Source organism: Ursus maritimus, unplaced genomic scaffold, assembly GCF_017311325.1.
Source record: "Ursus maritimus isolate PB19 unplaced genomic scaffold, ASM1731132v1 scaffold_13, whole genome shotgun sequence".
Classification (NCBI taxonomy): Eukaryota; Metazoa; Chordata; class Mammalia; order Carnivora; family Ursidae; genus Ursus; species Ursus maritimus.
In genome coordinates, this window is record NW_024423675.1 from 64238311 (window position 1) to 64260236 (window position 21926).

The 21926-nt window shown below is 38.3% G+C and overlaps 1 protein-coding gene across 2 annotated transcripts in view; it reads right to left on the reverse strand.

Moving 5' to 3' along the window:
* The window catches only part of PRKN (parkin RBR E3 ubiquitin protein ligase), a 1045173-nt gene that overhangs the window by 888217 nt on the left and 135030 nt on the right, over positions 1 to 21926 (reverse strand). Inside the window, exon 1 of one of the 2 annotated variants that reach the window (XM_040628035.1) lies at positions 1595 to 1712. The exons of the other annotated variant lie outside the window; for it this stretch is intronic. The gene's annotated coding sequence lies outside the window, so the exon portion shown is untranslated. Of the gene's footprint in view, positions 1 to 1594; positions 1713 to 21926 lie in introns of those variants that run through there. 2 annotated transcript variants of the gene reach the window in all.

The following is a 21926-nucleotide window of genomic DNA, read 5'->3' on the forward strand; positions in this document are numbered from 1 at the left end:
TAATTCAACAAGTAAGGCAGTGATGTAAGTTCTTTAGTGTGGATAAAACAAATAGCTATTTGTCTAACTGGACTTGCTCTTATGCTGTCAAGTGGAGCCGTTCTTCCATCAGGGACTGAGAAATCTTTATCTTAGGCACTATCTCTACAGTTCCTTTGATTTGGAGATGACCCAGTATTAATAAAATATCCATGGGAGTTGATCGCCAACCAATAACCAACTCTCACACAGTTGGCCATTATCCCACCATATGCAAGAAATTGATATATTTTTCCTTTCCCAAAAAGGAGTTCCTCTGCTGACATGTAGTTGGGATTCACATATTTGAGAGTCCAGTAATCCAATTAGAACACTGGAAATAGGGGTCCTTGAGTGGCTCAGCTGGTTAAGTGTCTGCCTTCAGCTCAAGTCATGATCTCATGGTCCTGGGATCAAGCCCCGAGTCAGGCTCCCTGTTCAGTGGGGAGTCTGCTTCTCCCTCTCTCTCTGCCCCTCCCCTCGTGTGCTTTCACTCTCTCAAATAAATAAAATCTTAAAAAAAAAAAAAAAAAGAACACTGGAAATAAGTAAAACTTGAAAAACCTGCTAATGTTTTTCAAAATCTTCTTAATCTTTTAGACCTTGTAAAAACATGTAATCTTACTCTTAAAAGAACATTCCTGGGGATTGCAAAGTTATTGGAATGTTTTCCAAACACTTAAAGAAGGGCTAGACAGACAATCACTAAAATGATTAATAATGAGATTCAAAAAGTCAAAAATGTCCCATTATTAACAAAGTGCCTTCCTCTTCGATAGGAATAACAATCATATTAATAAAATGAGATAAGCACACACTATATTTGAGCTCTAGCCAGCCTCTAGGCTGTGTTACAAGGTTTTTGATGCATCAGTTGTCTCCTGTTGCCTGAGTCCTCCGAGGGAGGGGCTGTTACCATCCCCAAGTATGGCTCTGAAAAGCCAGAACTGGCTGGCACAAATCAAGCTCCTGATTTCACTGGCTGTTCATTTCCATTGCACCTGACAGAAGTGAAGGTGAGCCACAGAGAGGTTCACAGCAGGTTCAATGTCACCCAGCTCCTAAGTGTGAAGCCAAGGTAGAAGCCCAGGCCAAGGGCTCCCCATCATCCTTCTGTGACATCCCAAGCTCCACAGCATGGCTGCTCAGAGGTGGGGAGCAGACGGGGCAGGATGGAGGACGATGAGGGCACAGGGACCAGGGGAGGAAGAGCAGGGTTTGGAAACTGCATGGACACTCCCCAGGAACAAGAATGATTAGGAGGAAAGCCAGACCCCTGGAATGGGAAAAGCTGTGAAGGCAGCCCTCCTGGAACTGGCTCAACCGAGGCAGCACGAGAAGGCGTGGGTGGATCAGATTAAAAACAAACAAGCAAGCAGAGGGATGATGAAAGAACTGGTGCCAGTTACAGAGCCTCGGTCAAAGCACATCGAGTACCGAGAGCATGAAGGGAGCCTGACAACACGGCGGCGCCCCGGAAGGAAGGTCCCTGCGGCTCTTGCTGCTCTGAGGTCGGTGCTCCTCCAGGTCCCAGCGCCCCGAGACGACAGCACTGGCCACTCTGCACTGTGCTTACCTTCTTACGTGTGTCTCTCTGTTGCCAAACAGTGCCATTTTCAGGAAAAGATACTGAATGCAACGCCGCAGTACGTGCCACAGAGACCTGCTCACAGTACACACTCCCCCTGGGTCTGTTGAGCAATTCACGGAGCCTGCGAAGCTCCTATCATTTGTGGCGGCCATTTCGGAAGTGAGGAGACGTTGCAGATGGCTTGAGTCACTCACCCAAATAAGACCCATCACTAGGCAACGAAAGAGCCAGCGCTGCAGCCCTGTTCTCCAGCTGAAAGCCCAGGGCTCTTCCAAACACTGGGCGCTGGACCCTCCACCTCTCTGAATTCCTGATAGAAGCAGACATGTTGGACAGAACCTCCGGCCAGTCTACTGGTCTAAGCATCCTGATTCATCCACACTCATCAGCACACTTACTGTACCAATTCCTGTGCTCATTAAATTAGGTCAGGTTATCTCCGATACCATCAATCTTACTCATTTTTAGCTCTCTCCAGTCTGCTAAGCTCTGTTTCATCCTACAAAATGCTTAAATTATTTCAATGGAAAGGCTGTCACACATCCTATTGTGTACTAACTTTACATGTTAAGGTCTGAAAAATCTCTGATTTTCATTTGAATTTTTAATAACACACATTTTTCCCCAGAAAAGCAATAATATGATCAGCCAAGAATTATCAGATAAAGACTTCCTAATTTAATAGGCAATGATGTTATCAGATTTTAATTTTAAAAATCATTTTGACATTAAGGAGGTCTTTCATAGATAATTTTACACAAATCACCTAAATAAGAAAGAAACACTTTTTAAAACAACTTAAATTTTCTCCTTTCTTTTGCTGTCAAAAATTCAGAACGCTTATTAGTTGCTTCTTCTGACAATAACTTTTAACAAACATGTTTCTGTATGAGTTTTTAATAATGTATCTTCTATGTCAGAGAAAGACAAAATAGCAATTATTTAGGAAGTTACTTAAAGATATTTTTAGACGTAATGGTTGGGAAATGTTCTATATGGTTACAGCTAACAATGCAACAACGTGGAGAAAGCAGCCCGAGCCCAGAGATGTTCAGAGGGGAGTGAAAATAACCAGAAAGCAATTGTTCCCACGGGTTTGTTTCTCCTGAACTGCAGTCCCCTCCATTGTCTTCAGTAAGCACTAAATGCCAATTTATATTAATTGGATGAGAATAAAAACTGTTCCTTCAACTTGAGCTTTCATTTTTTTTTCTAAGACTTGTAAAAGACAGATATTTTGTGATTTATACTTTGAATTTATTTCACATTTCTTATGACTGGTTTTCATTATAATCAAAGATATGACATTATGTAAAGATATTGAAAGGCCCCTTCTCTGGTTGCTGAAGGCTGAGGAATGCAATTCCTATGAAAGGTCGATTAGCCCCACACTAATTAGCCAGTGTGGGTGTGAGCCCCGTCGCCATCCACTTCCCTCCCACCTCGGGCCTGGGACCATTTTGCTGCTCATTAGGACCCATACCAGAGGGAGCTCAATGGGAGGGGAAGGGGATAAAATAGGAATCAATGTCCTTCACTACCTGGCAGCTTTGTGGTAAATGATTTATCGTGGGAGGACGTGAGTGCTGTGTGCACAGGCGAGGTCTGGGGTTCCATCGGTCCATGCGTGCCCTTTCCTAGATACGGGGGTAACAGATAACCAATCCAATGCCCATAAAACCAAGTTACATCATGTTTTACATTAAAAACTGTACAAAATGTGTTTCTCAGCATCGTTTCTTTAAATATTCAATTAGAAGTTATGATAAATATTACAAACAGTTGAAAATACACACATGGATTTTGCCAAAAGAATTAATGTTTACAAGTCACTACATATGCTTTGTCGTATTCATGGGGGGGGGGTGGCGCAAAGTTAACACACTTCCTTCTCAAGCATGTATGGCAAACAGAGATGAATCCTGGACAATAACCCATTTTATATTATACCTTCTTCCTAAAGAAAATGATACAACCACTTGATAAGACCCTAGGAAAAAATAGGAAGCATGCAAACTGTCATCCTAAACTCAGTTCCTTTGCCATCTCTCTCTGACTGTGTTTTTTCTTTCCCCCAGACTCAATGGACAATTTATTATTGCCAAAGAGATTTTGCTTATAATGTGGAGAGAAGATATATTGCAGCAATGTGGTCGTTTCAGAAAAAAAATAACCTGATAAGAATAAAAACATCTTCATATCCTTTTTTTGACATCTATTTATTGCTAGCCCCTAAAAAAAAAAAAAAAAAAAAAAAAAAAAAAAAAAAAAAAAAAAAAAAAAAAAAAAAAGAAAAGAAAAGAAAAAGAAAAAAGAAAAAACAGACGGCCACCATTATTATTCTCCACCTTGTTTCTGGTTTCTTTCTCTTCATCTTTTACATACTTTCACTTTCTAAAAGAATCTGATGGTCTTTAGATGCTCTCCCCTCATCTCTCTGTCCTCTTCTCTCTGTCTCCCTCCCCTTCCTTCCATACTTTACCCAACTGCCCTATGCTGTTTTTCTTTTTCTTTTTTTAATCTTTGATCACTATTATTGGTTAAGATATCCTTTAACTAACTTAGTCTTACATACAGAGAAATATGGTAATTTTTACTTTGGGGAGCAAAATCCAGCAAAATATATGCCAAAAGCTTAGCTACAGAGATGGTTTAGGGCTGTTCAGAGTGTTTCTGCTACCTTCTAGGCCTGTAAAGATGACTCATTTCAGAACTGTGAGTGTATTCCAGACCCTGTGAAATAGGAGGACTTCCTAAAGGAAAGACATAAAAATTTCAGATAAAGAATACTGAGAATAGCAGTGGGGAAAAGCTGTAGGAATGTTTTATTTGCATTGAACTACTTTCCACCTCAGTATATCCCCTATGCTATATTTCTAATTCATGATTTCTCTTGAGTGAACACAAAGGCCAGGCTCGTTCAGAACCAAAAAGAATTAGGTATGTCCCTTGTGTGGGTAGCCCAGTGCCGGTTACCAAGAACTAATCAAGTAAGCACAGAAAAATAGATTGACTCAGGGTTGCAATGAGTAGGTAACCAGCCTGGAACAGAGTAAGGTTGGTTGTGTTTTGTTTTGTTTTGTTTTATTTATTCCAGTGCAGTTAACATACAGTGTTATATTAGTTTCAGGTGTACAATATTGTGATTCAACAAGTCTGTGCAATACACAGTGCTCATCATGAGAATAAGTTTATTTCATTTCATATCTTTAAAACAAATTATTAGATGACACAATAAATGCTTATTTCAAATCACTGGAAAATCAGAGTGGTAATTTGAACCTTTGATTATTTAAGATAGATCTATCCCCCTCCAGAAACAAAGAAACAAAAACAAAAACAAATCTCTCCCGGGGGGGGGGGGGAAGGCCATGCAGTCACACACCTGACCCAGAGCTTTAACGAAACACATGTGTGCAAACTCTGGAAGGGAGAAAAATAATCAGGGACCACTTATCCTCAAATGTTAGTTTCTCCCTACCGCCATGCAAGATAACATAGCTACGTACCATCATCATAACTGGGGGACATCCAGTAAATCTGACATCTTGCATGACCCTTGAACTCTGCGGGAAGCTTGAATACGGTGGGGTAGGGTAGGGTTCCCACAGAGTAGGGCAGGATAGAGAAGACAATATTCAAGCTCTTCCAAGGCAAAGAAGAAAGGAGAGATGACAGGCACTTCTATTTATTTTTTTTAAACTGACAGAGAGATAAACAGTTTCACACCTTGGTTGTAAATGCCTTGAGTTTCCAGCCTTAGGTTTAAATTTTATATATAAATACAACACATTGTTAGTTATGTCAGCTCCTGTTTCATAATCTGGATATTTTATGTCATGTGCAACAATTCTTTTACTCTGAATAAATAAAACATAAAGCTGCTTTCCTCTTTCACACCTGGACTCTAAGCAGATGTCTGCTTGAGTTGCCCTCCAGATATTGGCTCATAGAAAGGCTTTGAGTGTCTGTGCAAATTGGTACAAATTCCTAGACTCTGACATCCAACTACAAGAAAAGATAAATGGTATTCATTTCTTCCATTTCAGGTGTTGGTCCTAACTAATTCTTTCCTGTAATCATTTATTCAAGAGAAACAATGTGTCAAGACCACTGCCATCCTGAGTACATTTCTGGGAGTTACAGCGCTTGCAGGTGAGTGAGGACAATGCTCCTTGAAGGGCCTCAGGATCAGCTGCAAGTATATGAGAGAGATGTACTGTGCTGGCCAGGGACTCTAGCATTGAACATTTACTCCAAAGTAACTGGTAAATATTGTCTTGGATAAAAAACACTTTTCTAAAGTAATCTAACAGAACTTAGTTATGATGAACTTCCTTTAACACTGTTGATTTTTTTTCCATTTTCATAATGTACATTTTGGTGGGCTAAGGACAGAATAAAAGCTCAGCAGGGACACATTCAGACTTCTCCTGGGATACATCAGATGAAGAAATTTACAAAAATCCATTGTTTGATGGGTGATATTTGGGATCTATGAGAAAGTGCTTCAAAGCTTAGGGACAGTGTTTTGCACTATGCTCTAATAAAAGCTAATGAAAACCCACAGGTGACAGGTCAGGCCACAGATTTACAGATTATACATTTTACTTATATCTACAGTAATTCAAGTAACTTCCTCTGCTCTGGTAGAGAGAGAAGAAAGCAAGGTTGGTGTTCACTTATAAATGCGTTTCTGAGGAGGTGAGGACTCATGCTTCAACCCATCAAAACAAAAGCTTGGATTCAGAAAAACTGGGCCTACTACAGTGTCCTGATTTATTTATTTTTAAAGATTTAATTAATTTATTTATTTGAGAGAGAGACAGAGAGAGAGACAGAGATAGCAAAAGAGTGCACAAGCAAGGAGGAGAGGGAGAAGCAGGCTCCCTGCTGAGTAGAGAGCCCTACATGGGGCTGGATCCCAGGACCCTGGGATCATGACCTGAGCTGAAGGCAGAAGCTTAACCGACTGAGCCACCCACGTACCCCCAGGGTCCTGATTTAAAAGAAATCTCTGACTTCTATTTCATTCCAATCTTCTTCCAACTAAAGGAGACATAATGGGTTGAATGGCATCTATTCAAAACCCATGTCCATCCAGAATGTGAACTTATTTGAAAATAGGGTCTTTGTCAATGTAATAGCTAAAGATCTCAAGATGAAATCACCCTGGATTTAGGGCCTTCCTAAATCCAGCAACTGGTGCCTTTGTAAGAAGAAGAGAGGACGCAGTTACCCAGAGGAAAATGTCATGTGAAAATGGAAGCTGAGATCCGAGTGATGCCTCCACAAGCCAGGGAACTCTAGGAGCCACCAGAAGCTGGAAGAGGAAGAAGCACTCTTCCCTAGAGCCTTCTGAGGAAGTACTCTGCTGACTTGATTTCAGCATTTGGCCTCTGGAACTATGAACAATAAATGTGTGTTGTTTTAGGCCACCATGTTTGTGGTCTTTTGTTATAAGAGCCCTACCCAACAAACTCATAAATGAGGGAAAACATTCTGGCCAGAGAGAACAAGATGTACAAAATTGGGATTGAGGGACCTAGGGAGTTGGGAAGAAGAAGAGCTAGGATTCATCATGGCTGGGAGTAGGATACTTGTAGGCAGAGTCAAGTATAGATGGGGCTCCCCAGGAGGGCTCTTATTTTGGCATTACATAAAGCCAATAACCCTTACATATTTGTCAACTTTTATTTAGAGGAGGCTTCAAGGTCTGTAAGGGTAGAGATGAAGAGACCGTCTCATCTTTGGTTCATTTTGGTTAGGTAACATGTACCCTGGTCTAGTCAGGACTGTTGAGTTGACACCTGTTGTCCCCCTATAATTGGTTTTTTTTTTTTTTAAAGATTTTATTTATTAATTTGACAGAGAGAAACAGCCAGTGAGAGAGGGAACACAAGCAGGGGGAGTGGGAGAGGAAGAAGCAGGTTTCCAGCGGAGGAGCCTGATGTGGGGCTCGATCCCAGAACACTGGGATCACGCCCTGAGCCGAAGGCAGACGCTTAACGACTGCGCCACCCAGGCGCCCCTCCCCCTGTAATTGTTAATAGTTTCCTTTTAACTATCAAATATTTCTCAGTCTGAAAGAAAAATCATATGGTTATCCTACTCATAGACATCCACGGCACATACTAGCTGTTTAGTGCATAAATTTTGGACACTTAATTAAAGAAATATAATAGCAATAATACCTAGCATTTTTAAATTATCAAACGCTGGGCAGTGTTCTCAGTATTCTCTCATTTTACTCTGTGCAATGCCACAGTGAGAAAGGTGCTATTAATATCCTCATTTTATAGATGAGGTGTAAAGAGGTTAAGCCATTGCCAAAGGTCATACATAGCTACTAAGTGGCTGAGCCAGAATTACAAATATCCGTGCGGCACAACAGTCAGTGTTTCACAAGTCCCTTTCGTAATCATCAACACATGTAATCTCACCTAGTACTTTCCACTAACCCTTTTTCAAATATTATGTTCAGTATTTTAACAGAGTCACTTAGGGTTTAGGAAGAATAAATTAATTAGCCAAGATTACAAAGGAGTTTCTACACATATGGTGGGCTTCTACCCAGGTCAAAATCTCCAAAACATCACCTGGGGCGCCAACAGGAAGAGCTGATTTTCGTGTCCCACCGTAGCGCTACGGAATACGAATCTGGGGCGGCACGGCTGAATCTGCATTTCAAACCATCTCCCCAGCAACTCTCAGTGTGAAGTCAGGTTGAGAATCCCTACCAAGGTCAAGAACTGGGCGGGCATTTGACCTCTGGTCTCTCAGTCCCAACCATTCCTCACCCACTGAAATCCTCCTTTCTGGCCACCCAGGCATCCTGCACTCCCTCCTCAACCCTCCTCAGCCTCTGCTCCAGTAGGTTACTGATGTATCCCAGACAGACACGCACCTTTGGCTTTCTGACTCAACAGGAGGAGTGGGGACCTGAAAAGGGTGCCCCACCCATGCAGGCCTTGGGGTCTAAAAGAACCAAGAGTACTCTCTAGGCTCAGGATCACACTCCCAGAACAGCCCATCCAAACTAGCTCCGAAGGCTGTGAAGGAGAATGCGTGTACTCCTAAGTGGACAGGGGAAAGATTTAATCTGTCATCTAAGCTTTTCTAATGGGTTCTATTGACTATAAAAGAAAGCATATTATACAAATGCATAGAGAGAGAGAACATATAGCCAGTTGGTTGTGTCAGACATTCACAAACTACCAATATCAAATGTGGCATCAATTATACTTTAAAGGGCAGAGCCTGGAATTAACATACAAATAGTAATATTTCCTTGTGCCCAAAGGCATGTGACATCTATAACACTTGCTTGTGTCGAGTAATTTGTAAACCTATAAAATGTTTGGAGCAGCACAAAGTGAAGCCAGAAATGGAAAATAAGATTTAAGTCAAGTGAAGACTTAATGAACCACTTTACTTTTCCTGGTTTTATAGTCCAGCACACCAACTCTTTTGACATATACCAAACTCAAAAAGGAAAATGGGATGAAGGAGATAAGCACACACAAGGACGCTGATCTGGTTCTACTTCAGGTGGGAAAGAATATGAAACAAGGGAATGATTTGGCAAATATAAATTTTTTCAATATATTGAATTTATTATGTTTCTATAGGCCAGGGGGTTGGTAACCTAGGACAGAATCTGTTAGAACACAATGTGTTAGAACAAAAAAAGATAATGTTGCATCCGTACTGACATTAGATATAAATAGCATACTTATAGTATAACCAACTTAAAAGTCCTACAAGAAAACAGGAACACATTCCTTAACCTGAATCTATGCACAGCCATTAAAACCACAACTCAAAATCATGATGTAATAAAATATTAATACATTTAACCACATCAAAATTAAAAAAAGAAAAATAAGTCTTTCCCTGGCAAACGTAACAAAGGCAAAGACAACAAAACAAAACAACAGACTCTTAACAGAGAACAAATAGATGGTGTCCGAGGGGAGGAAGTGGGGGGATGGGTGAAACAGGTGAAGGGGATTAAGAGGACACTTTTTGTGATGAGCAATGGATAAAGTATAAAGTTGTTGAATCACTATATTATATACCCGAAACTAATAAAACACTATGTTAACTACACTGGAATTAAGAACAAAATAAAACAAAACAAAAATTTAGAAAAACAACTTCAAAAGAAAACAAGGCAAAGACAAGTGACAAAGTGGGAGGAAATATTTTCAACTTAGGGCACAGGGAAATCTTAAAAGTTGAAAAAAAAAGTTGAAAAATCTGAGAGAAAAATGAGTGAAAGACAAGAAAAGTTACAAGATATGGACAAATGAATATTAAAATATGAAAAGATGCTGAATTTTAATCTTAATAAAATAAACTCATATTGAAACTATGCCCCTTTACACCAATAACACTGTCTACATTTCAAAAGCTTGACAAATACTGTTGGTGAAGAAACTTGTTCACATCGCTGGTAGGAGAGGTTGGGATCAGCTAATGGAACAGTGCTTGACTTATTTCACTTAGCATAATATCTTCAAGGACCATTTATGTTGTCACAAATGGCAGGATTTCTCTGGAGAAAGGGGATCCCTCTTATACTGTTGGTGGGAATGCAAGTTGGTACAGCCACTTTAGAAAACAGTGTGGAGGTCCCTTAAAAAGTTAAAAAGTGAGCTACCCTATGATCCAGCCATTGCACTACTGGGTATCTACCCCAAAGATACAGACGTAGGGAAGAGAAGGGCCATATGCACCCCAGTGTTCATAGCAGCATTGTCCACAATAGCTAAATTGTGGAAGGAGCCGAGATGCCCTTCAACAGATGACTGGATTAAGAAGATGTGGTCCATATATACAATGGAATATTACTCAGCCATCAGAAAGAATGATTACCCAACATTTGCAGCAATGTGGACAGGACTGGAGGAGATTATGTATGCTAAGTGAAATAAGTCAAGCAGAGAAAGACAATTATCATATGGTTTCACTCATTTATGGAACATAAGAAATAGCAGGAAGATCGGTAGGAGAAGGAAGGGAAGAATGAAGGGGGGGTAAACAGAAGGAGGAATGAACCATGAGAGACTGTGGACTCTGGGAAACAAACTGAGGGCTTCAGAAGGGAAGGGGGTGGGGCACTGGGATAGGCTGGTGATGCGTATTAAGGAGGGCACATATTGCACAGAGCACTGGGTGTTACACGCAAATAAGGAATCATGGAACATTACATCAAAAACTAAAGATGTACTGTATGGTGATTAACATAATAAAAAAAATGATTATTAAAAAATGGCAGGATTTCTTTGTTTTCAATGGCTGAATAATTTTCCATTGTACATTTATGCCATATCTTATTTATCCATTCATCCATTAATGGACACATAGGTGCTACAAAGAAATTGGAGGTACAAATATATTTTTTAGTTAGTATTTTCATTGCTTTCGGATACCACCCAGAAGTAAAATTGCTGGATTCCATGTCAGTTCAGTTTTTTATTTTTTGAGGATCCTCCACACTGTTTTCCATAGTGGCTACGCCAATTCCCATGTCCTACAGTGCACAAAGGTTCTCTTTTCTCCACAACCTCTCCAGCACTTGTTATTTCTTGTCTTTTGCATAATGGCCACACTAACAGGTGTGAGGTTGTGTAACTTATTTTTACATAAGCTGAAATGTATGTGTACATGTATTTTAAGTCCCTTTCTTCGCTAAATGATAACATATTACGTATTTTTTCATGAAAAGTCTTTTTTCACATGATAATTCACCCTAGAACTCATTACATGGTAGTATAGTGAGATTTTCCTTATTCTTTTTCATAACTACATAGTGATTTCACATGTGGATAAATCAGAGTTTTATTCAATCAATACCATACTGGTGGAAATCCGGGTTGATTCTAGTTTTTTTTTTTTGTTTTTTTTTTTTTTGAAATTACAAACAATGCTTCTATGAGTAGTGTGTGTATATATATTTACATATATTTTCCAGTACATTATTATCAGTATTAGTTTACTGCAGAGGCCAAGGAAGATCAGTACTTTGACAGCAAGGAGCCCACCCAATACCCAAAAGTTGGTTTTAAAATATAATTTCCCACTTAGAAGAACCAGGACTCCTAATACCAGGTCTGAGAGAGAAAGTACAATATGATTCCAGAACATCTTTTGTGTGGTCCCAGAACATCTTGTGTCTGCCAGAAAGCAAGACAAATGGGGTCACATTGGCCAAGTTTGGGAAAATGTAAACATAAAAAGGAATAATGATGGTAATGGGTTATAATATATTGAATAAAGAAAAAAATCAATTAATTTATAAAGATGCTCAAAATATAGGGATGGGAAGTGTGGAAGGGCTCTTCTATATAGAAGAATGATATAGGATAAATATGGAAAGAATGACAGACTAAGAAAATTATATTTTTAAAACTACTAATCTAATAACTAATTCAGTTAAAGATCCCCAGTACAGTAATTGGATGAAAGATTGCTAGGAATCAAGATATTTGCACAAAGTACCTTCCCACAGGTTTCAGAGATGGAGGGTTGTTTCCACAAAGCTGGATTTGGCAGGCATCCCCACAGACAAGTGATCAGTTACAAACTATGCAATGTTGGCGACAATGATGTTGAACTGAATGTACTGATGAAGAAATAATAAAGCGAAGCCAGCTCGCAGTACATTTTGCCAGACAACTGGCCAGGAATCTTTGAAATGTCTATTAAAAAAAAAATCCATAAAAAGTATGTGTGAGGGGACTTTTCCAAAGTAAAGGAGATTAAAGATGCATGATAACTAAATGCAATGTGTGATCCTTGACTGAATTCTTGATCAAAAAGATTAAAGAAAAAGAAAACAGTTATAAAGGACAATTTGGGAATGACTGGTAGGAACATTTGCATATGGACTGCACAAGAAGTACCACTGTATCGATGTTAAATTTCTTGGCTGTGTTTAGGTATCAGGGCTATGTAGAAGAATGTCTTTATTTTTTGTAGATACTGACTACCATTTAGGACCAAAGTGGCCTGTTGTCTGAAACCCATTTAACATCAGGAGGCATGAAGGGAAGGAAGAAGGAGGAGAAGGAGGGAAGGAGAGAGAGAACACTAAAGCATATGAGACAAAGTGTTAAGAGCTGGGAAATCTAGGTAAAGGTCACACAGGTATTTGTTATACAAGTTTTTTTTTTTTTACTTTTCAAGGTTGAAATCTTATAAAATAAAAAAGAGAGAGAATGTATCTTCATACTCAGTCACCATGGAATGTACCCATTGAAGACAAGGAATGTGGCAGGTAGGACTAAAAATTTGAGAGAGAAAACAACTGTATGCATTGCATGCTACTGCTAAGTTCTCTCGCCTCTTCCTGCATTTCCCTTAAAAACTGAACTTAAAAAGAAAGGAGTGAGGGAGATGAAAGCAAAATCCAAACTTCCCTGAGTGAAAAAGAAAGCTTTGCTCTGAAAATCAGAAAGCTATTATAACAGTATGGATTACCGCTACAGTTTAAAGAGAGAGTAATAACCAATTAAAGAATATGGCCAGTGGACTGAAAGTTTAGCTCCTAGTAACTTTAAGACAACCAATACAATGAATAAATATATTTCCCCAAACTAGTGATTTTTTAGAATCCTAAAACAACTTCTGAAGCATAGCGCAATGCCAATGCGCTGTGTGGATAACCAAAGAAAATAACTCAGTTCATGAACACCCTTCTTTCTTAAAGAGGCAACAGAAAGAACCTTCTTAAACATTTTTCAATAAAGAATCTTTCCACATCATAAACTTCAAACAGATATGGACTTCCATGCAAGGAGATAGTGTAAAAAAAAAAAAAAAAAAAGGAAATTAAAATCCTCCCAGATAGCTACCCAAACAATCAAAAGGGCAAAAGATAGTGGGGATATGCATTTGCTAAAATCCATATTAGAGAGCATATGAGAACATTTGCATTATGATAAACAGCTAATTGGAGTAAACTGACTCATTTTTGAAGATATTTTCGCAGAATTTATCAATATTTTAAATGCACATACAGAAATTCTCACATAAGTGCTGAAAGACATATATCCATGGATGGTCATTACAATAACAATGAAAAAAAGGGGAAATAATCTAAACATTCACTCATTTGGGGCTGGCTGTCACTCATCCATTCAACTGGTCAGTATCTGTTGTGATTTCAAAGGGCTCACATGAAAAAAGATACTGTCCATTTTTTTAAATAAAAATTTCAAGTTGCACAATAGCACATATTATTATTATTAACCATTTAGCTATATTATGTATGTAATTATGCATATGCATTCTTATTGAATGTACGTAACAAACTGTGATTATCTCTGAAGAATGGGATCAGGTGGGAAAATGGAAATTTTCAATTTTTACTTTATATACTTTTGGAATTTAAAAAAGTATAGACATTTGTTACTTTGATCCTTTTGAAAGGACATCTGGGAAAATACCTGCAAGTCATTTAATCCCTAACATCTTTCTTTCTTTTTTTCTTTTTTTTTTTTTTTTGTTGTCAGAAAAGATGACAGAAAATGCTGTACAAGAAGGAATCCATTCTCTTTCGTTACTCTCCTAATGTCTACTCTTGATGTTGTCTCTTTCATTTTGTCATCGCTGGCTATAACTTCTTTCTGACCTATATTTTACCTAAATCACCCTAAATACAACCTCGTTTTACATACAGTTGCTTAGATGAGAGCTATTCACTCACCTCTTTTTTTTTTTTTTTTTTTTTTTAAGATTTTATTTATTTATTTGAGAGAGAGAGGGAGAATGCACAAGTACCCAGGGAGGGGCAAGGAAAGAGGGAGAGAGAGAATTTCAAGCAAACTCCATGCTGAGCATGGAGCCTGACGTGCAGCACAATCTCATGACCCTGAGATCACGACCTGAACCAAAATCACGAGTTGGGCGCTCAACCCACTGAGCCACCCAGGAACCCACTCTCCTCTCCTTTTGAGGAAAAAAAATAATACCTTTAGCTGTGTAACTTACTCTCTTCATTTTAAGAAGACTTTCCCCCCCACCCCAGATGTGTGCCTATTTTTGGAATGGACGAGATGCTAAAAGCTTATTTCAATAAAACTGGAGTGGGGGAGGGTATGGGGAGAGTGTGTGCGGACGCCTGTACATAAGAGCACAGTACACACACAAATATATGGCTTATAACTTCCAGAACCCTCTTTGAAAGCTCCAGTAAAGGTCGTAGCTCTGGGATTAAAAGAGAAGGATTAAAGAAATGGTCACGTTAAATTCTGAAGGATGCCCCTTTCCTCTGATTACGCTGCTAAACTCCAGGTATCCTTTGTTTTTTGCAATTATCACAGTGAAAAAGTAGAGAAGCAGAGAATGAAAAATATGCCAAGGTTCATATTAAATGCTATTTTAATCTGTTATATTTTAAAATGTACACACTGAAACTAATGTAACATTGTATGCCAACTATTCTCAAATAAAATAAAGGAAATGTAAAAAATATATATATATATATATCTGTTTACATATATATTTATTTGTATATTAATATAACAAATTGCAGTAACATTTAATATTATCTATGGCAAATTTCCCACTTAGTGTGTTAAATTTAGTGCCCTTTTTTGAAAAAAAAAAGTTCACAAAATCAGCTTGATCTTAACTGGACAACATCCTAAAATCTTCAAATTATAGTAAAGACAAACTAGATACATATATATCTTTTAAATATTTGAATATACATATTTAGCTTAAAATAAATAAAATAAAATCAGTGAAATAAACAAATCATAGGCCATCATGACCTTGGGAATGGAGACCCTGGCCTAAATGCAAAGAGAGATTTAAAAAAAAAAAAAAAAAAAAAAAAGCTAATTCTTGGCTTTTGGACTTTCAAGTGCCCACGATGCATTGGTGTGTCAGAGTAATTTAAGGGATTTTAAGGTAATTGGGTGTGTTTATTCACTATATAGTTCATCTCACATCCTGACTTTCGAACTTTACCAACCCTCCTGTAAATATCCATTCCATCAATTCCAAATCAAATATCAATTCTAACCTCTTCATGTTGAGCAATTCCCATAAATACCCTTATTTCTGGATTTTCTTGACATAAAAAATGAAGTAAAAAATGGACAACCATGAGCCCCCATTTCAAGATGTTCAGAGCTAAAAAATGATATTTCTGTATGGCTAGTGGTGCAGACTAGTGGCTTACACTTCCTCAGTTACTATGTGGCTGAAATTATCGCCCTTATCGGCCAGTACTTGACATATCTGACTGTCATAGGGTGACTTGTGTCCCCACAAAATTCATACATCGAAGTCCTAACCCCTCAGAGTGTGACTGTATTTCGCGATAGGATCTTTAAAAAGGTAATCAAGTGAATATAAGGTCATTAATCTAATGATATGACTAATCCAATACAACTGTGTCCCTATAGGAAGAGGAGATCAGGACACAGGGAAGACCATGTTAGCTCACAGGGAGAAGACAGGCATCAATAAGCCAAGGAGAAAGGCTTCTGAAAAAACCAGGCCTTCCCACCTTGATCTCAACAGTCCAGCTTCCAGAATGGATAGGAAATAAGTTCCTGTTATTTCAACTACCCGTTGTGTGGGGCTTTGTTATGACTGCTCTTGCAAACTAAATCACTGAGTTTCTGTATCTTCAGGAACCAAAAACTTTCAAAATTCTCTTGCCTATTATTAATAACAAGGACTCTACATTTCTACCTGCTCATTCACCTTTTTATTTATTCCAAAAGAACTTTGGAGTCTTGGAAAATCAAGCCTTTGCTGTCAGAATTTTGACTGACAACACACCACAGAACAGAATTTAGGGAGGGCTCACTCTGTACAAGTATTGTGCAACAGCACTTTACATCTCCCCTCTTAATTCTGTAACAGCAGGTGTTGTCTTGGATCTTCTTCTCAATGTTGGGGATTTTTTTTTTTTTTCCCATGAGGTCCTTGGTTTCTCTGTACCTTACGACACATTAGCATCATAGGCAAGGCCTGGGTTCTCCTTCATGTCACAGACCCTCCACTCTAACCAGAGGGTGACTGCATTGTTGTAAGGCAAAGGGGATACAAATCATGACTGGGAGGCTCTGTTGAATAAATAAATACAGAAGGACATGGGGAGCTATTAATTTTGAATCTTAGAAAAAGGGGATGATCACTAAATAAACAAAACATCTTTGGCTCTGGGCTCCAATATTCAAGAGAAGTTCATAGTAGTTCCCCCAAATTCTCATGAAAGCCACTCCTAACTGCATCTAAAATTCTAGAGAAAACTGATCATATATTATATCATCAGAATTTTTACAGTAGGACCTTCACAGTTCACACTCATCATCAAAACCAGCATTTAAATGTCTTTTCAATGAATGATGATAATAATTACCAATGGGCTTTTGGAATTTAAGTAAATTTTCTAGAGATTACTCGGTACAGCTTAAAGTTTAAAAATGACATCATACATTCAAGTTAAAAATTAGCAGGTTGAAAGAGGAAGCTTCTTTTAAAACAAGGCTGTAAATGTATAGGATGCCCAATTAGGAATAGGTTTTATCACATTTATTTTCAGAATAATTGTTGAATCCATTGCCTTATCAAAATCTTTCTGGTTTTTCTTTTTTAATTTGTTGTTGTTTTAAATTATTTTAATAGCTGTCAGCCTTAATTTTCATGTTTCCTTGGGCAGAAATAAATCACTCCCCTGTGCCACCTATATCATCTCCATACTGTTTTTAAGTTTTTATTCAAATTCCAGTTTCATACAGTAGTATAACATTAGTTCCAGGTGTACGACATAGTGATCCAACACTTCCATATAATACCCAGTGCTCATCACAAGTGCCCTCCTTCATCCCCATCACCTATTTCACCTAGCCCTCCACACCCCTCCCATCTGGTAATCATAAGTTTGTTCTCTAGAGTTAAGAGTCTGTTTCTTGGTTTGACTCACTCTCTCTTTTTCTTTTCCTCTTTGCTCTTCTGTTCTGTTCTTAAATTCCACAATATGAAAGAAATCATATGGTATTTGTCTTTCTCTGACTGACTTATTTCACTTAGCATTATACTCTCTAGCTCCATCCATGTTGTTGCAAATGGCAAGATTTCATTCTTTTTTATGGCTGAGTAGCATTCCGTGGTATATATAGGTCTATATAGATATACATACATGCCCTACCTTCTTTATCCATTCATCAATCAATGGACACTTGGGCTGCATCCATAACTTGGCTATTGTATATATAAACAATGCTACTATAAACACTGGGATGCGTGTATCCCTTTGAATTAGTATTTTTTTTTAAAGATTTTATTTATTTATTTGACAGAGAGACAGCTAGCGAGAGAGAACATAGGCAGGGGGAGTGGGAGAGGAAGAAGCAGGCTCCCAGTGGAGGAGCCTGATGTGGGACTCGATCCCAGGACTCCAGGATCACGCCCTGAGCCGAAGGCAGAGGCTTAACGACTGAGCCACCCAGGCGCCCCTGATTTAGTATTTTTATATTTGTTGGGTAAATACCTAGTAGTGCAATTCCTGGATAGTAGGGTAGTTCTATCTTTAACTTTTTGAGGAACTTCTATACTATTTTCCACAGTGGCTGTACCAGTTTGCATTCCCACCAACCATGCAGGAGAGTTCCCCTTTCCATATGCTCACTAACATCTGTTGTTTCTTGTATTGTTGATTTTAGCCATTCTCACAGGTGTGAAGTGATATCTCATTGTAGTTTTGATTTGTGTTTCCCTGATGATGAGTGATGTTGAGCATCTTTTCATGTGTCTGTTAGCTATCTGTATGTCTTCTTTGGAAAAATGTCTATTCATGTCTTCTGCCGATTTTTAAATTGGACTATCTGCTTTTTGGATGTTGAGCTTTATAAGTTCTTCATATATTTTGAATACTAACCCTTTATTAGATATGTCATTTGCAAATATCTTCTCCCATTCAGTAGGTTGTCTTTTAGTTCAGTTTACTGTTTCCTTTGCTATGCAGAAGCTGTTTATTTTTACGAAGTCCCAATGGCTTTAATTTCTCTTGCCTTGAGAAACATATGTAGAAAGAAGTTGTTACCACTGATGTGAAAGAGGTTACTGCCTATGTTCTCTTCTAGGACTTTTATGGTTTCATGTCTCACATTTATATCTCTAATCTGTTTTGAATTTATTTTTGTGTATGGTGTAAGAAAGCGGTCCAGTTTCATTCTTCTGCATGTTGCTGTCTAGTTTATCCAGCACCATTTGTCGAAGAGACAGTTTTTTCCCCATTGGACACTCTTTCCTGCTTTGTCAAAGATTAATAAACCATATACAGCTGTGGGTTCATTTTGGGTTTTCTGTTCTGCCCATGTGTCTATGTGCCTACTTTTGTGATAGTACCATACTATTTTGATCACTACAGCTTTGTAATATAACTTGAAGTTCGGAATGGTGATGCCTCCAGCTTTGCTTCTCTTTTTCAAGGTTGCTTTTGCTATACAGGGTCTTTTGTGACTCCATATAAATTTTAGGACGGTTTGTCCTAGCTCTGTGAAAAAATGCTATTGGTATTTTGATAGGGTTTGCATTAAATGTGTAGATTGCTTTGGGTAGTATAGACATTTTAAATATTTGTTCTTACAATCCATGAACATGGAATGCCTTTCCATTTCCTTGTGTCATCTTCAATTTCTTTCACTAGCATTTTATAGTTTTCAGAGAATAGGTCTTTCACCTCTTTGGTTAGGTTTATATTCCTAGGTGTCTTACTGTTTTGGGTGCAATTGTAAATGGGATTGGTTCTTTATTTCTCTTTCTGCTGTTTTATTAATGTTGTATAGAAATGCAACAGATTTCTGTACATTGATTCTGTATACTGCAACTTTACTGTACTTATATATCAGTTCTAGCAGTTTTTTGGTGGAGTCTTTCAGATTTTCTGCATAGAGTATCATGCCATCTGCAAATAGTGAAAGTTTTACTTCTTCCTTACTAACCTGGATGCTTTTTTCTTTTTATTGTCTGATTGCTGTGGCTAGAACTTCCAGTACTATGGTAAATAACAACTGACCTCCATATTTCTTACCATGTGTTTGTCATCTTCATACTACCTAAATAAAACTTCAACAACCTTTTGAACCCATTTGCATACTATCTTAAGTCTACTGGCATTACAGATACAATGCTAACTCCAATAAAATATATCACTTGAAATTATCTTAACTTTTATGCAAAGACTGCAAACTTCTAACAGACTTCTCCCAGAAACAAATCACTAGATGTTCCTGGAAGTGAGAAGAGCCTTTTAATAAGCATGGCATTGTGGTTGAATGGTTGCTAGGACAACATCTAGTGCTGTGGAAAGACCAGGATAAGGCATTCTTTAGGAAAGTCAGGTCTTCAGCAGCAGTGAGAGTTGTTGTTTTTTAACATTAGCCAAATAGATAGCTTTTATATGGATTGAGCATTTTACCCGCATTCTCTCATTTTAACTTCATAACAACTCCACGAAATAAGTATCATAGATGAGAAAACTGAAGTTCAAAAAGATGCACAATTTACCCAAAGATAAATAACCAGATATGAAACCAGGTTTACCTTGTTCTAAAGTCATTTGTTTACTATTCTCCTTGCCCGAATTAAATGGAGAATGAGTGAAAATATCTACTCTAATTAACACATCCCAATCTTGCTTCATTCTATAACCAAAGCAGTTTTATAAAAGTAGAATTTAGATGCACTCAAGATGAACTGTCAAATTGTTCTAAATTGTCTCAGAGGTTGTTTTATCTAATGGTCCAGATTTTTGGAACTCTGAGAAATGATGACGGAGCATATATAAGACACAGAGAATGCTGTAAATAAGGGATTCTGGGCTGGGAGGTGAGCCAGAGAGACTGAGAAGTTCATAAACCTCCAGAGGGATATAACAAATCTGATGTACCTTTGTGGTGAAGGCAGCATGTCTCCCTAGTTACAAATCACTGTGCATAATGCAGGTATTTTGGGGAAGAATTCTTTTTTTTTTTTTTTACTTGTTTTTATTCTTTATTTTTGCAGTTGGTATACATTCATGAAAATAATTATAAAACCTTGTGGTTTTTCTGGTAAGTCACAATTTAGGTAGGTGATAGTATTTGTTTAGTACAGAATTTGAAAGGCAAGCACTACATTTGTGTTTGCATTTCAAGCCCAATTGGACTGAAGCCTAATAAAAGGTTTGGTCTAAGGGCATATCCCTATAATTCCCATTGTTAGCATCATTCTTTTGTATTTTAAATTGTTTAACCTGGGACCTCTACTCAGCTTTAAAGTGTTAACTGGGAGAGATAAATAAAAAGCAAATTATTAGATATTTGGTTATCAAAAATAGGAATTTCATGAAAGAATAGAAAATGGGGACATGATTATGAAAAACAAATGAGGAGTGGCTGATACAGATATGCAGCTAAGTTGGGGTAACTCATGCTGATCATTTCAAAGGTTAGTAACACTAGAGAAGTTCCTAACCCAATAGCAGGTGGAAGGTAGAAGCAAAAATTTTAGTAAGTGTGGGTGAGCCCAGAGGTCCATGACCTCCTATCTTCCATCACATTTCCCAGGGAATATGTCTCAGATTTTGTCTTTCTTCTGAACTATGCTCAAGGACCTATGGTAGAACTAGAGTCTTTACCCAAATGTGAGCCCAATTAATTGAGGCATTGAAAATATGCCTAACCCTCACAGTTCCCCTCTCTGTGTGGGCTGGGCTCTTCTCCAAACTAGTTATGCATAATTACCATGAAGCCCACATCCTACCCTCAACTAATTTTAAATATAGCCAATAGGAGGGAAGATTCTACTACTATGCCAGTGGTAGGTGGGATTCTAAGATGGCTGTCAAGATTCTTACTCCCTGATCTATGTACTCTGTATAACTCTTCCCTGTAAGTATGAATAGGACTATGATAGTGACTATGATGGAGGCCACTCCCATGATTAGGTTATGTCAACAGTGCAAAGGGGGAGGTGTTTTTCAAATGTAATTAATGTCCCTTATTAGCTGACTTGTTAAGCTAACAGGAGATTATCCTGGGTGGACTTGATCTACAAAAGAAGGCCTATAGGTCAACTCCACAGAAGAAGGCCTGTAAGCCTGGGACTAGAAGTGAGAGAGTGACACTCTCTTGCTGGGATTGAAGAAGCAGTCATGGTGGATTCTACAGCTACAAGGAAAGGAACTGTTCCAATAGCCACGTGAACTTGGAAGAGGACCCAAGTCTTGGAGGAGGTTGCCACAGACCACTGATGGCAGCTTCATGAGACCCTACCCGAGGACCTGACTAAGCTGTGCCCAGACTTG